A 24,168-nucleotide genomic window follows, 5' to 3' on the forward strand; every position below is an offset into this window, starting at 1 on the left:
ATATTTAAATGTCTTTGGGAACTAGTATGGCACAACAGCTTCTTGAAGTGCCTTATATCTTCCTGTTTTTTTCCACCAGAGAAACCCCTGGGTAGAAATCAATGGGAGAAGGGTATGTGACGTGCCCAAATTTAAATCCTTAATTATCTTTTGCCAGTCTAGCTCTTGGTCCTTCAGCTGTTTTGGTGATGTTGGAATGCTTAGTTCTTGACTGAAGTTGTGCTGGAGAGCATCCACTGGAGACAGTTGTCTCCCTGGGTTTGGAACAAGCACTGACCTGTGGAAAGCGCTTCACGTTCTCCTTAGCTTCACCTCCTTTCATATCAAATGGGAGTGTTCAGCTCACAGGAGTTGCTTTGTTTTGGGTTTGTGGAGAATACGCCCTTTTTCAAAACTGATGGGAGGGCTCAGTTCCCTGTTGCCAAAACCTACAATTGGAAAAGGAGGGTAATATTTGGAGGGATATGGTGGTAATTCATCTTTCTGGCTGGCAGCCTTGTTTTGGAGTTTTGTTGCTTAGTGTCTGTCAGCACTTTCATTCTGGGGAATTTAACTTTCTCCTACAACAACTTAGCCTCAGCTATAAGTCGTACATAAAGTCTCATAACTGTTTTTTAATTCATTTTCCAAATGAGGTTAAGTCTTAAGATATGAAAAAGTACTAGGGGGGGACTCAGCATTTTCAATTTAAAAGAAAAAAAGAAAGAAACTGATTAGCTTGGCATGTATTTAATCTTGTGAAAGATTTATTTAAAATGAAAGTGAGTCGACTATTTAAAGTATGATTTTGAAAATTGCAAAGATATGTATTTATCCAGAAACTGGGCTACTCTTTGAGGTGTCTAGCACCTCTAGGCTTTGTGAAAATGCAATTACTCCACTGTCTTCGAGAATAATTCATTCAAAAATTAACCACATATGTTTAACCAGTTTCCTTTCAGGAATGCCTCAGCTGCTGAAGGATCACAAAAGGATCACATCCCAAGTCTTTGAACATATAGATGAGAAGGAAGTAATTGTTAACGATCTGCTGATCTAAAACAAAAATGATAGACAATATAATGAGATTGTGTAATGTTCTCTAGTGTGCCAAAAAACATAATTTTAAATTGAACAGTAACAAATGTGAGAGTAGGTTGAATGAGATGAGTAGCATAATATACTATGCACCTATATACTATGTCTAGTGATGGAAGACCTGCCCCAAGAAATGAAAGGAAATTGAAAGAAACTAATAGTCCTGTGGAGCTGTTAATATATCTCAATTGACTCTTGTCACAATTAAGCGCTTCACTTAAAATGGTACTCACAGACAATGCAGTAAGTACTGGAGAATTAAAGCTGTCCAAAACCACCTGTACTGACATATTTTGGGATTAGACATGAAATAAATCTATCAGTGAAGCCAGGTGTAGACTAGGGTTGCACTTCTGCAAGTTGACTGTCCAGTGCACCAAATGCTGTTTTTTATGGGATTAGATTGCAGTGCAGTTGGAAACACACTTGCGTATTTGTAATACCAGCGTATTCCTTGGAATATACGGGTATTACTTGGGAAAGACTGGAGGTATCATTTGCACATGAAAAGAAAAACCATCCCACTAAGAACAGTCTCATCTAATGAACAGAGAGTCTTCTTGTCTCCTTTTATGCACAGGTGGGACTGGAGTCTATTTTTCTGGTGAAGCCACCTGCTCCTGCCAGCTAGTGTTTCCCTGTCCACCTCTCAGCCCACGCCTGAACCACCACCCACTCGGCCTCGCTCATCCTGCTCTTCCGCACTGTCTCCCTCCTAAGCTGAGGCTCCAGAAACTTCAAAAAACGCTTTTCTCCACCAGCGCAGCGGGCCCAACGCCCTCTGGCACAACGCTCCGGGCGCCGTAAACGCAGGAGGCCGCTGCTGAGCCGAGCCCCTGCGCTCCGTTACCCGGGCGGCCGGCTGCGCACCGCCCCCGGACTTGACCAAATCCTCAGAGATCGCGACAGCCTCAGTTTCCGTCCCGCTGCCGGACCTCGTCCCCGCCACCGAAGAGCGAGGGCAAGGCCCACGCACACGCGCGCGGGGCTCCGCCGCCTCACGGGCCGGCCACCGCGCCTCGCCCCGCCCCGCCCCCCCGCTCGCGACACGGCCCCGCCCACCTGGCGTCACGCGACCGCAGGTGGGCGCGACGCAGCGTTCTCCCACGGCCAATCAGCGGTCCGCTTCGCGCCGTCCGCCCTCCTTGTAGCCAATAGAGCGCGGGTCTTTCCTCGGCGCCTGTCTGTGTATTGGACGGGGAGAAGGCGGGGCTGAAGTCGGTCCGCGCCCGCGAACAGCCAATCAGGGGGCGGGGCTGAGAAGCGGGGGGTTGGGCTCCCCGCCCCACCCGCGGAGCCCCGCCCCGGGGGGAGGGGCGCGGCGGGCCCGGCCCGGCCCGGCGGCGGCGGCGGCGGCGGCGGCGGCGGCGATGGGGAGCCGGAGCGCCGCGCTCCGCGCCTAGAGGCAGGCTGGAGCCGCCGCCGCCTGCGAGGCCTCGCCGCGCTGGCAGCAGGTACGGGCTGGGGCTGAGGCCGGGGCTGGGGCCGCGCCGCAGGCAGGCAGGCGCCTCCCGGCGGGAGGGTCGGCGCGCGGGGGTCTGCGGGGAGCGGCGGCCCCGCGCCTTCCTCCTCCTCCTCCGCCGCGGGCCGGGGCTGAGGCCGGGGCGGGCCGCGGAGCGCCGCCGAGGGGAGGGTGCGCGGGGCGGGGGGCGCTGCTCCGGCCGCGGCGGGGTGCGTGATGAGGGGAGCGCCGCGCCGCGCCGCGGGGCAGGTGCCGGCGGCCCCCGGGGCGGAGCGCAGCCGGGCTGCGGGGGGCTGCGGCGCCCCCGCCCCCGCCGCTGGGGCGCGCTCCAAGATGGCACCTGCCCCGCGGAGCCGGCCGCGGCCGCGGGCCGCCCCTGCGGCGGCCGGCGCCCCCCGCTCGGCCGCGCTCGCCGCTCCCTTAGCGCTGCCGGCGCCTCGTAGCCCTCGGAGCGACTGACCCGCGTGGGCGCGGGCGGGCTGGGGAGACGCGGGGGCCCCGCGAGGTGCGGGCCGGACTGCGCTCCCTCTCCGTGGGTGCCACCTGTGAGCGCAGCCGGACAGGTCGGGAGGCGTGGGCTGAGGCGAGCTGAGTTAGCACGCGTGCTTCAGCGAGTTCTTGCTTTGGAAAAAAAACCCCAAACCCTAAGGGACTATTGGGAATAGTTGAAGCGAGCCGATTTATAAAAAGTCATGGATGTAACTAAACCATGAAGTGACATCAGACCGTGCAGCTGGACTCAAGAGACTTATAAACTTTAATTTATAGGTCGTCAGTACCATGAGGTATTTTTATGAATGGGCTAAGAATAACTTAGTTCCTGTGTGAAACTCACTCCTTCCTGATTTTTGTTAATGCCTACATTTACTCCATATCGGGCAAGTCTCAAAGAGGCTTCTAAATAGCATTATTAATTTTGTGAATTCATGTAAAGAGTGTAAATTATGATCACTTCATGCAGAAGCCCTGAAGAGCAGCAGACCCAATTGCATTCTGGTCTTGAATACTCTACTCTGAATTGTTAGCTTTGTTTTTTATGTAGTCTGTATTTATAACAAAACACTTGTTTGCATTTCCAGAGGTTTTTTTTGTTTTGACTTCTTAAACAGCTCGTCTCATCTTTTCCTCTCCTTACCTCTAAATAAAATACAGAATAACTTCAGTGACAATAGTTCTCAGTGATTTTATTTTTTTCTTATGAAGACTGAATAGCCTGGATGGCAGTGACCAGCACCTTTGACCTCATGAAGATCTTAAATACTTAAGTTAAGCATTTGGTTATAGTTGGATTTTTTGATGAGGTTTAGAGTCCTTATTTTAAGTGTACTTCGATCAATAATCCCGTTTTAATGAGAGCTGCTCATAGGCATAGTTGGGTTTTTTGTTTTGTTAAACAGGTATGTTTTGTAGTTGTTCGTTTTAAAATACAGTAATTAACTTTGATATGAAATATTCTCTTTATCCTTCAGCTGCCTTTTAATGCAGTGATGTGATGTGTAAAACTTGGCCATATTTACAGAAAGATCTTACTGAATTTTCAACTACATTATTCACTTACAAAAGCTGTTGGCTTGCTTTGTTGACTCTAATTGATATGGATGGTCAACTCTCTAATCTGTCACTTAATTAACTTTAGGATTTGGCTAAATAACAATATTAGGATTGAGTAAGTCTTTTTGCATTCAGAATGGGAGATTGTATGTAGGTTCTAAAAGCCGCCTTGAAGCAAAAGTTAATTTAGGTTTTGGGCTTTAAACTGTGAGGTAACGCTAGGGAATGAGTGAAAGGAATTAATCAATGTCAACTGTGCCTGTTTTTTCATTAGAATAAAAAGGAGTAAATAAAGGAGCTGGAAAGGTGAAAAGTTAATTTAAATGATGGTGGACTTGGAATAGCTTTGAACTCTAATGTACACATCTTCATTTATGTGCATGTGCTTAAAAGTAGACAGAGAAAGTCCCAGAGCTGCAGATTGCTGTAAAGTGGCAGAGTATATTAAGGAAATGTTGTATGTTTACTCTGTTCCTGTTCTAGTAGGCTGCCACTAGCCATCCTTATCAGTGATGTGATACTAGGTTAGATGGGCCTCACACCACAGCTAGTATGATGTTATGTTCATAACAAATTGTCTTCTGTGTAGTAACATTCAATTTGGAATGTAATTTTTAGATTAGACAGTGTCAGAGCTGTAATTTTGTAAGAGCATGATACAAAAATTGATACCAGGAGTCGGTAAAGAAGGATAATAAATGTACTATTAATTTTGATGCTTATTTGCATTTCTCTTAAAATATTTATAGGATGTCTCAACTCCTGATAGGAAACAATCACAAGCATATTTTCTAAGTGGTAGTTTCAGTACTTTCCTTAAAGCCTTGTGGGAGTACTGTGCTTCTCGTGAAGACGTTGTTGGAATCTGCAGGAACTCCCATCTGTCCTTATGGTGTTGCAACTTTGCCTATTGCTGAAACTCAAGCCTTGATTCTATTTTCCTGTGTTAAATCTCTCCTTTTTTGTATGTCAAGCACCCAGGCATCCTCGAGCCTCTAAGTTCTCTCTAGCATATGGAAGGGAGCAAAAGGGAGCTATGAAAAGTAGTTCAGTAGCATCTGCCCTCTAAACAGGTTCATCTGCAGCAAGGTTTACTGTAGAAGCTACTGTGATAATAAGTAAAACTAGGAAAAATGCCGTTCTTGCTGTTTACAAAATGTCTGTTAGTTGTCTTTTAGAGTATCTCTTTTAAAAAGTTGTGGCGGTGAATTAAGCAAGTTTTACTAGCTAGAACTTGATGTGTTATATGTAGGAGTCATAAAAACTTCCCACGCAGTTACGCCAGTACAGCTTAATTCTAGCCTACAGCGTATATACTTTTTCTGTCTCCTGGAAAGTTTTCTTCCTATTTGCTCCTGCTCCTTCTGCATTAATAAAAAGATGTAGCACACTAACTTGTTCCTTCCTAATTTTAATTTTATAAATATAATGATTCATTTATACTTGTTTTCAGTGGAACATAAGCGTTTGCAATCACGAGCAATAGCACACTTCATCTAAGATTTGCCTTGCCCTTTAGTAGTGAAGTTCAGATGTAAGGAGCAGACACTAATTAACATGTTTCAAGTGACTTTTATAATGCAGCATCCCTGACATCCCTTGGCAATCAAAACCACTATCTCTGTCCCATGTCATGTTGGTTGCATGGCGGGACTGAGAACAGCTCCGACTCTGTGCAGTTGTGTATTTTACAGGGCCCTTTGGACAATTACTATGAAGCACTCGGTCAACTTCTCGCTGTCCTTGGAAACCACTTGATAAGCAAAGAAATGATAGAGACGTTTCTTTGACGTGTTCTTTACTTCAGCTAGCAATCTTGCATGTAGGGGAAAAACAGCAGAGAGCAAAAATAGCTCATGTCTAAAGATGCACAAAACTTTACTTTGATGTTCTTGAAGTGTACCTATATTTTATGTATCTAAATGCTTAGCTACCAAACAACCCAACTTGAATTTTCCCCCCCACTTTGTGAGGATAACAAAATCTATGCCTTCTTGACTGATAGCATTCAGCAGACTAGTTCTGGGGACTCTGAAGTTTTGTCCTGAAACTGGTTTAGGGGTCTCCATTACGATACCTTTATGAATCATCTATGGAATCGACTGCATCTTCCAGTTGTTGGCCCTCGAGAAAAGATGAATTGCTAATGTAAAAGGGTTTAGGTATCTTCAGTCTCTTGAGATCACATCTTCTTTTTGTGGCCAGCCTCTTCTTTTTGTCACCTTTCTCTTTAGCTCTGAAAGCTAATATGTGTGTGGGTTTTTTTTTTTTTTTTTAATATGTTAAATATGATTCCAATATTGTAGTTGTTAGTAACCTACATGAAATCACAGGTCAAGCTAAAAATCTAGTCTAGATGAAGAGTTGGACAGTGCTTTGCTAAAGGATATCATAAAAGAAGACAAAGAATTATCCTTGGATTTTTTTGCTAGTCTAAAAGAACAGAACTTAAAGCTTTAGCTTAATTTTTAGCCCTATGCAGTACAGTTAATGACATAAAAATTCTATCTTGCAATGAGTTGTTTCTGAAGTAAACTAGTTACATTTACATTTGCAGTGACATCAGTATTTGAAGGTAATCAGTAAAGTGATCATTTGAACACTGGATAAGTTGGACGTTGTCACAGGTGGAGTGCAGAAGATGAGGTGAAATACGAACACTGAAAGAATAGCCGTGATTTGACCTTTTCAACTCTGTTTTGACTGTTACATGTTTGCAGTACATGTAGCAGGGTTGCCTTGGTTCTGTTCCCGGAGCGCATTCTGTCCTCTGTTACTCCATTTCTGCCCCTGCGGTTTACTGCCAATGCAGACAGCAGGTCTTTTAAGTTGTATACAAAATAGGCAGTGCGTAATACCGGGTGGAATACTGAAAAAAGACATCTGCGAAATGTCGGTATACTCGGCTAGTGGTGATTTGGCGGCTCTGATGACTTTCCAAAGCAGAATGATTAACTATAATGAAGCAATGAAAAAAACATTTTTTCTATCAGGTTGAAATCGAAAGTGCTTGAAGAGGTTTTTTCTAGTATGGGCTTTAAGTGTAATGAGAAGCTTTCATATGATATTTTGGACCAGAATCTACATCTTGTTCACATACGGTTGTACATACAAGAAGTTTTATGGATGCTGGTAAAGATAAAACTGACCTGTACCACATTTTGCAGTCATTTTGGTTGATTACAACTTTAACACTTTACCTAGGACATACATGAAGTTAGAACAAATTTGCAAACTGAAATTTCTTCCCTGCTCCCCCCACCGTTAAGAGTTTCTTTTTCTGACTTTTCTTATTTTTGCAGGACTTCAAAGAAGAAAGGTTGCTGCTATGTTAACTGCATTAATTTTATGCTCTTAATATTTAATACAAAAACAAGAAAATACTTAGTATTCAAACTCTGAATAGAGCAGATGTCATAATACTATTAGCCTTTCCTTTATTTCCATCAGGTTTGATAGATTCTCAGCTCTACAGTCTGGAAAATGCATATCTTAAGTCCATGTTGAAGTAAAGACAGTCATTCAGGTAGGATTACCTCATGATTACTTTCTTGCCCACGGTTTTCTGATACTGGACTAGTGTGTCATCTGTTTTTCTAAAGTCCTGAACAGCATGCGGATTTGTATGAGAGACCGAGAATAATTTTATATTATTCTTAGTATTTAAGAATTTAATTATTTATTTAATAAAACTGTGAAAAACTGTTATGCCAATATGTGGTTTAAGTATTTTTCTTAATTTTATACTGTTTTGTTGTCTGATAAAGACAGCCATTGTTTTTTAAGAGTCCAGAATAATTAAATTTTCTCATGTTATGTCATTATATATGATGATATAAATTTTGGGAAAATAGAAAATCATATTGCTGATACAGCCAACTGTATTAACGATGACTGACTACAAAAGAAATTGTACTGTAAATTACTTATGTAACAAGTTTAAGAATAGAGTACAACTGCTTCAGAATTTGGAAATGTCTACATTCATTTATGTAGGGAGCCTAGAAAAATCTTTATTGCATTCATAATATATTATTTGGTGGACTGAGCTTGGCTTCAGCAAATGAAGCTATTCCAGAAGGAACAATGTAGCTGCATGTATGAAAGGCAGAGCTGCTATTTTATAGACGATATGCCATGAACACTAAAGAAATAGGTTTGACATTGCTAGTTATAAACAAAGAAGAGCAGAATATAAATATTTCACAGATTACATGTGGCCAAGTCGGAAGCAGCAGATGGAAAGATTTTTCTCTTGTTTTCTTTTTTTAAAGCCGCTGAACTTGCAAGTTCAGCTGATAGAAAACCTTAACGTTTTTTTAGTCACGGTGCAGAAGAGCTGCAAAAGAACTAATCTAATAAAACAGTCTCTAAATTACTTCATGGTAATAAAGGTTTTCAGTGGTTTAACAAATACACTGAGAGGTTTTCAATGAATAGCTGTTCATGAGCAGTTAATTATCTCATTGTAGTCTGGGTCATTTGGGAAACACAGTTAACTTCTGTATTATGATTGCATTGTAAGTGAAATGTGTGTGTACAAAGGGGGCAAGCCGAAGTTGCATCTTCCTGAGGCTAACAGTGCTGGAGAAGTGACTGAAACAAACTTCTGAGTGAGCAGTTTGCTCTCCTTTTTAGGAGTACCTAAGGTGAAAGGAGGTTAAAGTCTTCCAGGGATGTGAAATTACTGCTCTTGTAGGTCATATGTAAAATGCTTGCTCCGCCCCTTATGTCCCTCTGGCCGGCCCAAGGCGTAGTTATCGCTGCTCCCGCTAGGGCAAACAGCAGCTCTTTGTTAGCAGCATCGTCTGCAGCGGGCCCTGGCTTCATCGCTGCTCTCCCTCGCCGTCTGTAGTTCCTAGGAACCGTGAGAGGAGCCTTTTGCTTAATCTCTGAGGTTCTCTGGTTCAATAAGCCCTAGCTATCTCCAGTACGCATCTAGGAACCATGTTACTTTTACCAGGTTAACCTCAGTTCTGGGGCTTATTTTCATATGGGGAAAAGAAACATCCTGTCTGTAGCACAGAGCTGAAGTAGGTTCCTTATTCAGAGTTTGGTTACTTTTCCAAAGGTTTCCTCTAACATATTTATTTTTGATGCTATTATAATATATTTGTTCTTGTGTTGAAAAGTAAGAAACTGAGTTTTGACTGATTTTGCTGGTCGTTTTCACTCACAAGGCCCTGCATTGCCATAGCCCAGCAAACCTGGAACTGCCCTGATGCAGCTGCAGCGTGTGGCTCCCTGTTTTGAAAGCTTGTTTTGCGTTTAAAATAGGATACAAATAGTGATTTGGACCACTTTCCAGCAGCCATGACCAGTTTGAGCAAGGGCATCAAAACGGACGGCAAACTTCAGGGGATAAAACTTTGAATGTCAGTTCTCTGAAGTAAATGCTGAGTGGTGCGTTTGGTCCATCATTTGACTTGTATGAGAATCATGTGGCTGGACTGTGAGACCAGAACAGGTCAGGCAAGACAAGCCTGTTGCTGCTTAGGGAAGGCTATCCAGCTTCCAGAAATCTTAATGCTTAAAAAGGAAAGGAAAAGTAATGTGCAGTAGCTGAGTAGTGAGGCTAAGATAGACGTCAGTCGTCAGGCAGGCAAATTTTTAGAAGGAGTTTAGGGAAGATGTATGTTATCCTTTGCTAGTTGTAGCCATGGCTCTAGACAAATATAGAAAGTGAAAATTACCGTTATTTCCCTCTTTTCATTTTCGCTGAAAGATGACCGCTTTTGGTGTGTGGTGTGCGTGCTAGCAACTGCCAGACCAAAGGAGAAACTGTGGCTGAAAATAGCAAATTTCAGCACTGCAACAACTGAGGAAAATGTCTTCCTGGGCAACTAGATCTGGAAATTTGTGCAATGCGTGCCATGAAGGAAAGGACTGGTGAGACAGTAACTGGAGGAAACAGGAGTCAAAGAAGCAGTTTGACAGTGGGAGAGGAGTTGAAAATGCCATTACATCAACTGCAAACAGCTTTGGTTTCCTAGTGCTAGAAAGTTTTCATAGCTTCTGTGTACTGTATTCAAAATGATATTTTTAACTGCTGATTTCATGATAAATTGCATTTTTTCCTTAATAAAGACTACTTAGATTCACTCTCACTGGGGCTTTTTACTAAACTTGTCCATTAAGATAATAGATACCTTTACTTCAAAAGGAAAAAAGGTGGTGGAGGTGGGTAGGAACAGAAGGGTATTAGAAACCAATATGGAAATTTGAGGGCCAGGAGGAATCTGTTGCTGGTATGGTTAAGGAGGAAGAGTTCAAATGTTTTAGGTGCAGAAGGATATTGTAACAGTTGTAGGACTTTATTTTTCATTCAGATATGTAGGAAAAAAAATGTGAAGAGGTAACCAATGAATATTTGTATTTTGGAAAGAAACAGGCCACCACATTCCATACAGTTCAGGGGGCTTAGGTGATGCCTATTAGGAAAGGTTTCCAGACTCAGTAACCTTTCCTCCTTCTGGGATCTTGGTAATCTACTAATCATATTTAATAAGCTTTAGACTGCTAAGGAAACTTCAGAAGCCTTGCAAAATGCTTATTTTCTTTTCATATTTAGAAAAAGGTTAGTGGAGATGAGGCAAATCATTACTGGTTGGTTAGTATCACCTCAATGAACTGGAAAAATCAGAGAGAAACATAAGAATCGGTGTCTGTAATTTGAAGACAGGTAGTCTCAAACTTGAACCCAGTAGCTCTTTACCAGTGGTTAGCTCCTGATTCAGCAAACCAAAGGCAGTAATAGCATTTTTTTTGTCTTGTCTTGTTTTGTTTTTCCTCCCCTGCTCAATATGATGAAAGTCAGACGGCATCTGTAACACATCAAACACTTAATTCTATACATTTGCTATGTAGGTGGACAAGCATAATCAATAACGACAGTTGAGCAAATGCCATGTTGTTAATTTGCTCCTGCAACTTTCAGTTTTATCAAACTTTTTTTAACAAGTCCCAGCTAATGGTTTTAGCTTCCAATAGGTGATAGCAATTAAATTTGAAGGAAAGCAGGAGACATTCTGGTTGCTTTATCCAAGTACTGGATTTGCTACTTTGCATGCCGTTAGCTGACTTCAGGGCATTAAATGCCCAGCTTAATAAACCCCTTATTCTATCTTCTTTAATGCTTTCATCTAGCTTGGATGCAGCATTAATATTTAAAATATATGTATCTGTTAGTTCAGTAGACACATCCATTACTTATTGAAGCACTGCAGTTTATTAAAATAAACCTGCTGTCATCACAGGTAAAAGTCATGAGTAACATGCAGTGCCAGCAGGTGCTTTGTATATTTTCACGAGTTAGTCAACTAGAACGTTGATATTTCTTCAAAAATAAAAAATTTCTTGAGTTATAAATGAAGTATCTCCAGATTCTTGAAAGGAAAGTGTACCATGCATATTAATATTGTCTAATACTAGTCTATGGCTAAGAAGTTTAAGGGCAGACTACAGGAACAGGAAGTATCCATTTAACTAATTGGACCTTCTATTGCTGCTCAATGTGTTTTGTATTAAAAGTTCCCAGACTGCCAGAACAGTTACGTGTGCTCAATTGAGATTTCTTGTATTTGCCCACATTGTAAAGATCTAAATAGTAAATGAAGTTACCCCAAACAGTTGCTCAAGAAGTAGATCCCCCCCCCTTTTTTTTTTTTTTAATTTGAAGCTAAATATTTGTTGGGTCTAGCTGGTAGCTCTTACAGTTCATCATCCCTGGGGTGTGAAAATGAGTGTACTAATTCCAGCATCTGCGCAGGATGTGGTTGGAGCTTGTGGTGTCTATCCGCATGATTCCAGTATGCTTCCGCTGCTACTGGCTCCCAGTCAACAAGGGATATGCCCTCTCTGAGGAGGCTGGATGTGTTTGTCCCTTTTCTTGCAGAGGACTTCTTAATTTGCTGGCTGGTCAAATAAAAATGCTGATTTTACCTTTATTTAGGTGTAGAATTGAGAGGGCAGTAAGGAAAGAGCTAAACTTTCTGTTTGTGCCCTCCAGTTAGTGCTGGCCGTGCCGTATGTACACTACTCCATCACATATGGATTTAAAGTATACCATTACCACCTTACTCTTTCAAAAAGAGTTTGTTTTTGATTCTGCCCTAACTAATAATACTATCTCACTGTTAACTGCTGCCTTTGTCTTCCGGATAATGGAAATTGTATCTTCTTCCTCTGCTTCTCTTTTGCTGGCTTCAAAAAAAAGAAACAGATCTCTAGCAAGTTCTCAGGACACTTTTTAGAGACCTTGTATGTAATATGATGCTATTCCGAATTAGCAGATAATGACATGATGTTTTCTTCTCCAAAACTCATTCTTGAGTAGTACGATATCCCTGCACTTGAATAAAGAGATGAGTGTTGAGATGGGCATTCATAACAGGCACACTTGATAGGCTTGCTCACCAATGGAGAGGTGAGAATACGCCACTGCCAGAGTGAAAGCCTCATGTCTGGTTACCCTTTGCCATATGTTGCGCTGCTGTTTCGGTGGTGTACTTTCTCTGCTGGATATAGGCAGTAATGTAAAAGCTAATGCAAAACCCAGTGTTTGCATTGTTGCAAAGCCACGTACAATGTTAGAAACTAAAAGTTACAAATACGTGGGAATCTACAAATTTCCTCTTCTTTGTAATTAGAATGTTTTTTTGAAGGGTTGTATTTCTCTATTTATAAGCTGGCTCTCTTATGGGCACATGTAATTATTATATATAAAATTATTTTATAGTGTATGTATTCACATACAAGACAGCCCTCACTGTAAGGAAACTAGAGTGTGTGTGTGTGTGTGTGTATACAACGGCTTCTAAGAGGAGAAAAAATTGACCTTGAATATTAGATAGTTGCTGCAGCAACCTTCTCTTACTAAAGAGTCTTCCATCCCTCTGACAGTGAAACCTTTCTTAGGCCAATGGAAAAAAACAAACAAAAAGAATGATGAGGTGAAGAAAGGAAATGCCAGGTGCTCACTTTTCTTTTAATAGAATCAACATGTTTCAGGGAAGATTCTTCCTGAACTTCTACTGGAAGGGGATAGTAAGTGGTATTGTACTCTTGGAAAAAGTAGTACAGCTAATCTAATCTACTGGATCTTACAGGAATCTTGTAGCTAGAAGTGTGTGCTAAAAACATTAAATAAATACCTTTTTTTCTAAAGGGTCAACGGGTGAAATATTCTGGTCCCCAAGTAAGAAACTGGCTGCGGCCCCGGCATTTGAATTCGGTTATGAATTAATGTCACAATGTCACTGTCTAGTTCAGTAGTTTCCAGTCAGGTGTGTTGTCTTGGGCATTGTGTTCTGCTTTTTCTTTTCTTTGCCGGACAGTGCTGAAGAGACACTAGAATGGCCAGGCTGGCTTGGATTTCTTACAGTAGTTCCAGCTTGATGCTGAGATCTTGTCTCCATGCAGTTCAGTGAAGCTGTATTCTGGCAGTCAAAATCAGGCAGATTTCTCTCTTTGTTGCTTATGTCTCATCGGAGTGTCACTGATTTGACGTTTTGTGGTGGGAGTTTTCGGTTTATGACTTGGCATGTGATTGAACCAGCTGCCGAAATGACCTGTGTAGGTCTGTGAACTTGGAATTAAATATAAATGAAGAAGGGAAAAATAAACTTGCTAATAAAAACTAAGTTTCTGTGACTCACTTTATCAGCCTGAGACTTGGGATAAACAACTACACTTGAAATCTATGATTTGTTTACATGAATCACCCGAGACATGTTTCAGAGATAGTATTTCAAAAAGGGACAATAATATACTAAAAAAAAAACCTTGCCACTTTAGACACAGGATTCCTTTGCTGTAGTTGAACTGGCATAGAGAAATCATTCAGGCTATCTGGAAACTGGCCAGGAGTAAGCATGGGATCGCAATACGAATGTCTGGTAGGGAATTCTGTAGATTATCTGTGGGTGCAGCTTGGAAGAAGCAGAAGAGAAGAAAGTGAGTGTTTTTGAGATGGTACTCTTACTGTCTGGATGTTTTCAGGGTGGTATAAATTAGTTTTATACAGACAGCTTTTCCTATTGCATGCTTTGCAGTGCTTACGTGTTTCTGAAGAATTCAATTTGCTTGTTTTTTAATGCTTATCTTAAGCTAAAGACCTTTGTGGTATAAAATATTCTTTCTCACTTTACTCCAGTTTAACATAAGTTTTTGCAAAAGTGAGTTGTATTTCGAATGATCTCTGCACTTGCAGTTTTATAATATGTCGAGGAATCAAAACTCCTGGCTCAAGCAGATTTCATCTTGCATTTTAGGTATTATTGGGCCAGACTGCTGAATGTCAAAGTGTGATTGTCAGAATGCATGCATATTCTGTCACTGTAGTTTTGTCGCTTGTTATGTAATCAGATAGCTAAATAGTCGAAACAGCCTATGAACTAGGTAGATCTCAAATTTGTCTTACTAGTATCTGATATATCCCTTCTCTGCATGTGACAGAAATACAGCTAAAGTTGGGATCAGTAATCCCACTGCCTGGTCCTAGAGAGATCAGCTCGTGGATTAAGAGGAGACTGTTACTTAGGCCAAGGAGCATAAATCCATTTGTCACTTTCAGAAGAAAAATGATGAGAGGCTGGAGGTGGAGCTGCAGGAAGGATTTGAAAGTAGTCATTTGAGCTTTGCATCTGTTGCTAAGGACCAGCTTGCTGAGATTAGTAGAGTAGGTCAAGTAAAATATGCCCTCTTATGCTGAGCAGACCTGGTGGGGAGACCTTGGCAGTATCTTCTTTCAGAATACTTTTTTTAAACTTGTCTGAATTATACAGTCATGTGTCTGGAATAAACTTTAAATCAGATCTCCAGGCTCTTATAGTGAATAGTAATGTATGCTATTTTGATGGCAAGTTTAAAAAAGCAATGGTATTCTAATATAAGCAGACATACTAAAATGGTATAAGAATGCTGTACTGTGATATAAACTAACTCAGAATAGATTGTAATGCTGTCTTGCAGCTACCACCTTGTGTGCCTCACTAAGACAATATGCCTGAGAAAATACAGTTTGCGATTATTTTATGTTAACTTACTGCTCGGGTGCAAGTTTTATTCTTGTTCTGCAAAACTTTTCTATGTATCTAAACACAATGATTTAGCAAGGAATAGGGAGAGGGGAAATCAACTGTGAAAAGGATCTTGCCTTTGAATTATAAAATTCAAGTCAAATTGTGTGCTAATTAAGAAAAAATCCTATACTGTAGGTCTCCTGCTGAGAATATAGGAGTTGTCATACTCTCTTCTGAAGTGGCCAGTGGAAGATGCTTAGGAAAAGAGAATAAGAAATTGCTGAAAAGCAGCTTTTGCCCTGGTACAGCAGTCTGGCTGTTGATAATGACTGATGTCAAAACTATGTCTCAGAAAGGCTGTATCTGGACGTTCTGTTCAGTAGCCACCAAAGAACCTGTTCCTCAGACGTGCCTTAAGTACTTTTCTGAACCCTTTGATTTTGGCTTTTGCAACTTTGCCAGGTATTGTATAGAAACATATTTCCTATAGTTTGCTCTTGTATCTGCTCTTGTATCTTGTATTTATGAGAAATAGTGAACATTTGTATTTGGTGTGCCTTCTGTGGGTGATTCCTGATGTGATAAATCTCTCTCATACTCAATTGTTGCTTTTTAGTAAGTAGCATTTGGAAGGAGAACAGTAGGAGAGATGATGTGATGAGCAACTTTGTGAGTAAACAAATGGAGTATATCAGCCAAAAATATTTTCCAGTTTGTCTTCAATCTCAAATAGATGGCAGTAATAAAACAAAGATATGAAGACCCCCATGGCAAGGCCTGTAACGGATAGGCAAAAACAGAGTCTCCTAGCCTGAAAGACTTGCAGGTGGAGGCAATACTTCATTGTGTACATATCTGAAAGACTGCTCCTTCAACTCTACTGTTTAGTATAATAGAATGTATTATCTCTACTTGTCTTACCAGTTGTTTTAGACCATTGTGGCTGCAGCAATTTTATTGGTTAATCTCTTAATCTTGGTTAATTTGCCCGCTTGGTTAAGTGGGAAAAGTGGCTATTTGAAGCTTTCAATAGCAAAGCAGTTGACAGCTAGTTTTTAATCATTGTGCTTGAGCTGAACATAGTTATGACTGCAGTGAATAAAAGCACTGTTGAACGTGCTGGGTGTAATATTGTTTGAGGTAAGATGGTCAGCTGCATGCATGCAGTATGCCAGGGTGCAGATGATAGGACTGCTTAGCTGCATGGAGACCAGATAAGCTGAGCTCTTTTCAGATTCCGCAGTGGATACTGAATGAGAGGTGTGCTTTGTGCATCTCCTCTTTGCAGAGGGAGCAAGTTTCTACTACGAAATTGTGGAAAATTAGCTTGTAAGTCAGAGAGAATTTTTGAAAAGATACTCTGTAAGGTTTATTCATGGCAAAGTATGTTCTGCTGTGATTTTAATACCTGTTTCTTCTTTCTCTGGTATAATTATTTTTTTTGTATTGCCTGACGAATGGTTATATCTTAGAGTTGTATCAGAATGATGTTATTTGTTTGAATGTAGAACAGGAGAGGACCTCTGTGTTCATCAAGTTTATTTTCATGCACTTGCAGGTTTTATGTAATGCAGTCATAGACATAGGAAGCTCTGTCTTGAAAGCAGTTGGGCCTTTTCACCCCACTATTTCAATTAGAAGCCTGTGGCAAAACTAAGTTGTCCTAAACATTAGGGACCTTCTGGTAATATTCAGCCTAAATTTATGCATCATCAGTTGGTAATAACCAGTCCTTGTGCCAAGATTGTCCTTTTAGGTAGCTCTTCTTCTTTGACGATTATCTCTGGGTGTTTATACACAGCCCTTGCTTTCTTACTCAGCTTTGTTTTCACTAGGCTAAAGCCAACTCCTTGTAGTCTTCGTTCAGTACTGTTGTTGAAATGTGGAGCAAAATGGAGGTATGGGTACTCCGTAGCTTTTCAGCTTTCACTTAGCAGGTTTTTCCAGTTCCTTGGGAAGGGTGTGTCTTATTCTTTGTACTACTGCTGATAAAAGAAGTGAATAGTAGCTTCCCTGTTATTGCAGTGTACTAATATAAACATGAAGATAGAAAATTTTATATTTTAAAATTTATTCTCTGGACATTGCCTTAAAGTGGAGAAAGAGAAGTTCAAACAGCAGGGACTCAGTGTATATACTGAGCTAATTTAGGAATGCAGACAATCCTATGAGACTGTTTAAGCAGGCAGGTGTTTGGTTGCCTCAAGTGCACGAGTTTCACTTTTTTGTTTTTTATTCCCCCCCCCCCCCCCCCCAGGCTGTGTTCAGATCAGTATTCTGTGGCTGATCTGTGCCCAAATTCTTTATGCATTTTTAATGAGCTACTGCAAAAACCTGTGGTCAAAGATAAGTCAGACCTCGTACATAAGAACCAAAAACTGGAGTTATGTTTAAATATTTTTCTGACTAATATTTATTAGATGCTTGATATTTTTAAGGCTTTTGATAAATTGAAGTGTGTGTCTAGATTTATGTTCTTTAGATATTAATGAAAGATGTAAAATGAGAATACGTTTTGCAGGATTGAACTACATTAAAAAAATAGAAAATGAATTTGCCAAAGCTTCAGGAGGAAAACCTGACCTGCTGTCCTCCCCTTTAGAATCTTAAACACTGATATGTTGGGAAAAAATAAAACAAACAATTAACACTATTTAAACTGCTGTGGAATGGTTTATATCCCAGGTTTAACAAAGAACTTAAGCCTTATAATGTTAAACACTGCAGCTCATAAAGATTAGGCCCCTGGCTAAGAAAGAATGGAGTAAGGCATCTAAGGGCCATATGCTGGTGAGATTTAGATTTCTCAGCTGGGATTTGAAACCATTAAAGTGGAGTGCTAGTTCAATGAAGCCAGTCAGTAAGAAACAAGGATATATTTTAAACGTTCATGTAACCCTTATGTTAATTGGGAGCTAAATTCTGAACCACTTTCTGCAGTTTTCTTTTAAGAAGGTGCTTGTAATACCTTTTATATACTAAATTAGCAGTTAATTAGCTTATTTGTCCACGAAGTGAGTGGCCTTGATTCTACATCCTTAACCTCAGGGAGCTCATTCCTGCATTTTCCTGCCCTTACACAAGAGTGCTATCACCCAGTCTTTCATGCTTACCTAAGTGACCTAACCACTAGACTGTAGATTCAGACTTCTTGCTGCCTTGGATCCATGAACTTGCTTTGTGGCTGCACTATGATCAACTTCAGGAAGGATGGGGCAGTCCTGTGCAAAGTACCCCATATCCTGGCAATTTTGGAATTCCTTGGGAATATGTATTCAATCCTTCTCTTTCTGTTCCTTGGCACTTGAAGGTTGTGTAGATCTGAACACCACCTGAAGATTTTAAATGTTTCCTGATACAGGAAAACAAAAAGGAATTCATTAGGGATTTTGATTTTTTTTTTTTTAAAAAAAGTTTTCTTTATGGCAGGCTGTAATGGGAAACCCAACTGTGAAGTTACTTCCAAAGTTAAAGGAATGTTTTGTTTTCTGTTCCTAAGTGGTGGCATAATACTTTTGTGAAAAATTCCTTCTCTGTACAAATAAAGAAGGCAGGATTACAGAAGAGGAGTGATCTTAGAAGGGGCTAACCTCACTTGGAAACTTGCTGGTTGTTGAACTTCCAAACTTCCAAAGCATTGACCTCCAAAAATAAGCTTGCTAGATGTGTTTTCACATACATGTATCTCCGTGTCACTGTCTATCTGTGTGATAACCTTCAAAAGTTGTGCTGCCCTCTGGGCAGAGTTGTAAAAGGATGAAATTTAGTCGGCTTTGGTTCTTAAATCTTAACTTACCTTGAAAATGATAAAAGTTGTGAACAATTTTATTCAGTAAAGCCATGCAAATAATCTTGTTAAATATTGTTAACTGTGGTCTGCTAAATCTTCTGGACTTCTCAGTGTGAAACGTATTCTTTTTTTCATAACACGTGAATGACTTCTTTAGATATGCAATTCCTGCATGCTGTGAAATGAGTATTGTGATGTGAGGAAAATATGCATTGGCTTTCTATGACATGAAGTGTGCACAGAAAGATAATTGGATCGTCCTTTCTTGTTGGAAAAAGATAGCGTGTCATGTCTTAAATGGTTCATATGGGTCAGATGATAACACAAGAACATAAATTGAAAGAGGCAAAATACGTGGATTTGATGTGTGCCGAAGTCATTACAAATTTTGTAGGTCTGAGAGGGAGTGGCATCTTTTTAGTTAACCTGATTCTTAGAATTTGTATTTAGTATGGTACAATAGGAGGTATTCCTTTATAGACTGCCATTAAGAGAAGAAGTGAAGTATAGTACGATGAGGAAAAATATTTTGAATACTTGTTTGATTTTACCCTTGTGAGACTGACTCTGAAGTTGAAGAAAAATGTGTGCGTGGAGGGCCATTGTTTGATTGTTTTTTGTACCATATATTGTCTAGAGTGTGAAGTAAGTGCAGTCCATATGTCTGATCTGCAGGACTTCTTACCTTAAAATGGTTTAGTTTTCATAGTTGGCACAGTTCACTGCAAGGAGCACATGTTCAGTATCTTAGATACCTCAACACATTAGCTTCTGCCAATTTTCACTCATGTTTCCAAATGTAATATTATGCTTATGTCCTATCCTTTCTTTGGCTCTGAACTCTTGACACCACCTGTTAATGTTAAGGGTGAATGAAGTTACTGTAATGTTGAAGATAAAGAGGTTTTGGTGAAAGCAAATTGGATTTGAGGTTTAGATTTCCTGCCTAATTAAATATTTCAAGTGGGTGTTCTACTTCAATTTTATTTAGAAATCAAAAAGCATTATTATAATGTTAACACTTGCCGTTTTCCTAAAATCTTCTTCCATGAGCTGATGTTTACTGACATTTAGTTCAAGGCCTGGTAGGTAACAACCTGAAACAAATCGGGATGCCACCGTTTCACTGGGAGACAAGTGCTTTTTCTGGAAGCTTGTAATTCCTCTGTATGCTGACCGATGTTCCTTTGCATTTAGATCAGCGTTTACAGAGTTTTGTGGCTCATTGGTATTCTTCAGTTTGACAGCAGAAGGAGAGCAGCCGTTAGTGTGAATGTTAGGTTAGGGCTTACATTGCATGGTCAATAATCATTTGTTCCATTACGATACAGTAGAAAGGTAATGACTTCTTGCTGCTTCAACCAGTGGAGTTTACTGAGTTCATTATTGCTTTTGAAACAACTGAAAGCAGTGAACATCTCTGTTCTGAGGATGTTATTGCTATGAGTAATGTAGGGTAATTTGATATGTATGCATAATTGTTTTCCCATCCAACATCTTAGCTGTCTCTTCAGAGTACAGTTTCAAATTATTTTCTTGGAGATCTAGGAAAATCTGGAAGAAGCTTCTATTCTGGACAAATGAACTGTATAGAGCTGAAAAGCAACTGGATTTCTCTGAAGAGAAAATATGAGAAGAAAAAAATGATTATGGTTCCTTATCTGAGCACTGCTCCATGTCTAATAGAAAGAAAGAGGTGGTAATTGAAGGGGATGATGATAGTACCCTTATTAGGATGTAAGCAAGGAAATGACTGGGAAGAGGAATACTCTATATTGCTGCTTATAAAATACGTGGAAGGGAGAATGAACAGTGTGCAACCCTTTGATGGAAAAGGAGCGGTAGCTGGTTGTCAAGAACCAAGAGATGCAAAGAGATCGTAAAGAAGTTGGGCAGTGTTTACCTTGCACTGAGAGATTTAACAGGACAGATTTTCAAACAGTAAAAACGTGGAGGGAGCTGTCTAGGGAGAACTGACACATCGGGAAAGAGTTGATTGTGTTCCTTAATATGGCAGTCCCAATACCTTCATTTCTTAATAACCATACTGAAAATCACTTGAAGCTGTCGGAAAAGGATTGGGAGAATCAGTGATTTTAGTTGAAGGACACTGTTTTAGAAGTTCCTGTGAATGTGTTGCTTTCATTGAAATTAATGGAGTAGGGGAAACCTATGTATCCTAAATTTCATTTGAGAGTACAAGTACCCTTCTTGTCTCTATAGAAAAGTAGTCTGTCTTCAGTTTGAGTTACTTGTGCCTGGTATGCTGTTCAAATGTCAGTCCTAACTTAGAAGCTACAGAGGTATCCTCCTCAGTAAATCAGCTGAAAGTAACACCGCCCTGGAATTTTTTGGAAAATTGAAATGGGTCATTATAAAGATACTATTTTAAGGCTATTTTAAAGGGAAGGCTTCCTCTTCCTATTTTTTTCAGTTATTCAGTCACTACAGACATAGCAAATAAATGTATTAGATTAGTTGATCTGCTGGAGTACAAAAAGAATAAGAAGGTAATGCATTCTAATTTAATCTGAGGGAAGGAAGTAGAAAGCCTTGCTTTCTCTTAGCCTTTCTTTGAGTTCAGTGAAAAGCTAAAAAAGAATATTAATAATCTTCTTTTATTAAATCTTGTGCACAAAAATCAATTTGATTTCAAAAGTCTGGATGATTTATGCCCTGCTTTTTTCGATTATCACTAACACTTGCACCTTTTTTCTGTAGCTTTTGGATTCAGATTTTGGAAGTAGATTTGCTCAAGACCACTTTTGCTGCATTGCCATCTTGCTTAAAATTAATTTTTCTAATGTACAGTCACTAATCAAAACTGTGATTATGTCAGTTACAAGAACATACAAGTAAATTTTCGTTGCCTGCAATGTCTGAACGTGTATTGCAAAGGTTTAAAAGAATTATATTATTGTCAAATTTCAATGGAAAGTGAATTTTAAGAACATCTTCTGTTTAATACATTTTATCTCCTTTATTTAAGCTGTATTCTTATCTGTACAGGAAATAATGAAATGGAAATGTCATCTAGGTTCTGGGGAGACCCACTGAGTATGAGAAGAAGTTGTATGTTGTTTTCTGTCATTTATGTGACTGACTTATTCATTTTCAAATAAATTATTGGAAACTGTTAGCTTATGTTTGTTACAAAGCATGTTACTTGTTTTCTTGAATAATATAACTCATGCTGTAATTATGTCACTGTTCTGAAATTCCTCTGTATCCTTTTTTGATTTGCTGTGAATGATGCCATTATTCTGTCTCTGACTTGAGCTGTAAACAGGAAGATATTTTCCAAATTCAGCATCATGTCAATGCTATATTTGTCTTAGCCATTTCAAATCTCTTAATAATAGCTATAAGATAAACGTCGTCTTATGAATCTGAATACTGAAAATATTTTGGATCCCATAATCTCATTTGTCCGTTACTGTAGCATTCATCTCTCTTCTCATAATAATGGCACCTAGTCATTCTTATCTCTGCAACATAATTTTGCTGCAAAGATTTTCCTAGTCTGTTGCTTTGACTGTGTTGTTCTTCTCTCTCTTTTCTTCTGCAGGATTCTTCTTTTTTTTTTTTTTTTTTTTATTATAATATACAGGTACCTGACCTCCCTTTGAGGTCCTTTGTCTACTCCTATTCTGCCTATCATTAACTCGGTATTAATATGTTGTAAACCAGCTCCAATCAGCCCTGAATGCCTGCCTTTAAATCTTCAGGTGAATATTTTCAAATTTTTTCTCAAGCTGCCCTGAGGAAAATGCTCCCAAAAATAAGTAAAATGAGATAATGCTTCTTAAAACTTTTTTCCCTTTCTACATGTAAATAACTTAGTGAAGGCAAGGCAGCTGGTGTTCAGAGACCAAGAGGCAGGCATGATTCTGACCAACAGCAGTGTGCGTGTGTGGCACAGAGAAGTGGTCTCTGTGTCTTTGCAAAGCATCTGTTTTGTATGGCAATCCCAAAAGCGTCTTGCATAGGTGGCTGGTTGCTCTATAAGCACGCTGAGAGCACGAAGGTATTTTGAATTGCAAGTAATGTTGCACAATAATTTTTAGGGTAGGTACCTTATGTTGGCAGTTCCAGTTAAACCTGTCTTTCAAAGGTGGGCAGAACATAGTTTATTAGCCTGGAGTTTGATCTTTATCATAGATAAAACTCTGAAGGAGCTGTCTTCAAACTGCTGACCAAATGTACAGTTTTTTTACAGTATGTCAGTAGGTCCATTAAGTACGCTATCCAAACTAGGCCCAGTCCTAGTCTTTCATTGTTGAAGAAGGATCTGCAGTTACAGCCTGCACTGTCATAGTTGCAGGTGCTAAGTGATTAAGAATCTGAATGTGTTCTTAGGTGGAAAATAATCAACTCAGCCATACAAATCTGTTGTCCCAAATCTATATTAAACTGCTGTTTTCAAAGAGTCTAGTTGGTCAGGTATGGAGAAAATGAGTGAAGGTAACACCTTACTAGGAAGTAAGGTTTATATAAGGTCCAAGAAACATAGTATAAACCTAAACGAGGAATTTTCCCATCAGTTTTCTGTTATGTAAGTAATTAGCTGATTCTTAATTCTTTTTAATGTGCATAAACTTATATCAACATACAGAGGAACTGATCACAAATTTAACATAGGTAAATGTGTAGGATAGATGAAAGAAGTTGTATCTAGAGAAAGGTGAAAATGTCACATTTCTGTGCCTCTATAAATATACTTGCAATGACGAGACATTCCAGTCCAACACAAAAAAATGGATGCAAGCGCATATGCAGACTGTTCTTTGCATCGTGATGTCAGTGTGTTAATAGAATTCAGAGCAAACAAGGCAAACTTAATTTGCTAAGTTCCAGTGAATAGTTGTATTCAACTTCCTATGAAGTAATTGCATATGGCATTCTTTGCTTTAATGAGCACTCTTCAGAGTAATCCTTTCTCTCTCGTTTTTTTTCTCTTTCCATTAGACGTTTACTGACTTAAATGTGTTTGTTAGTACCTTCATCAGTATTGCATTTATTTCTTGATCAATTAAGATGTGTTTGTAATCTGTAACTTTTTGTAATGACTCCTTAAGGAGGTATTGAATTTGGAGAACTTTGTTTTGTGATGGAGAGCTGTTTTTTGTGTATGAGCTTATTAGCATGTTTTTTGCTCAAAGGAAAAAATGTTCTCAGTCAGAAACGTCTCACAGAACATATCAAGTGGTAACTGTACTGCTTCAGGTTACTTAGAAAGATATTACGTTGGTCAAAACTTAATTTGT

At 39.8% G+C, this 24,168-nt stretch overlaps 1 protein-coding gene across 7 annotated transcripts in view; it reads left to right on the top strand.

Moving 5' to 3' along the window:
• The first annotated feature begins 2,404 nt into the window (after positions 1-2,404).
• Positions 2,405-24,168, top strand: part of MPP7 (MAGUK p55 scaffold protein 7) — a 166,952-nt gene continuing 145,188 nt past the window's right edge. For 4 of the 7 annotated variants that reach the window (XM_068934493.1, XM_068934486.1, XM_068934490.1 and 1 more), the window contains exons 1-2: positions 2,410-2,531; positions 7,541-7,616. The gene's annotated coding sequence lies outside the window, so the exon portion shown is untranslated. Of the gene's footprint in view, positions 2,532-7,540; positions 7,617-24,168 lie in introns of all 7 variants that reach the window. The other 3 variants (XM_068934488.1, XM_068934492.1, XM_068934487.1) reach the window with 2 other exon arrangements.

Source organism: Struthio camelus, chromosome 2 (genome assembly GCF_040807025.1).
Source record: "Struthio camelus isolate bStrCam1 chromosome 2, bStrCam1.hap1, whole genome shotgun sequence".
In the NCBI taxonomy this organism is placed as follows: Eukaryota; Metazoa; Chordata; class Aves; order Struthioniformes; family Struthionidae; genus Struthio; species Struthio camelus.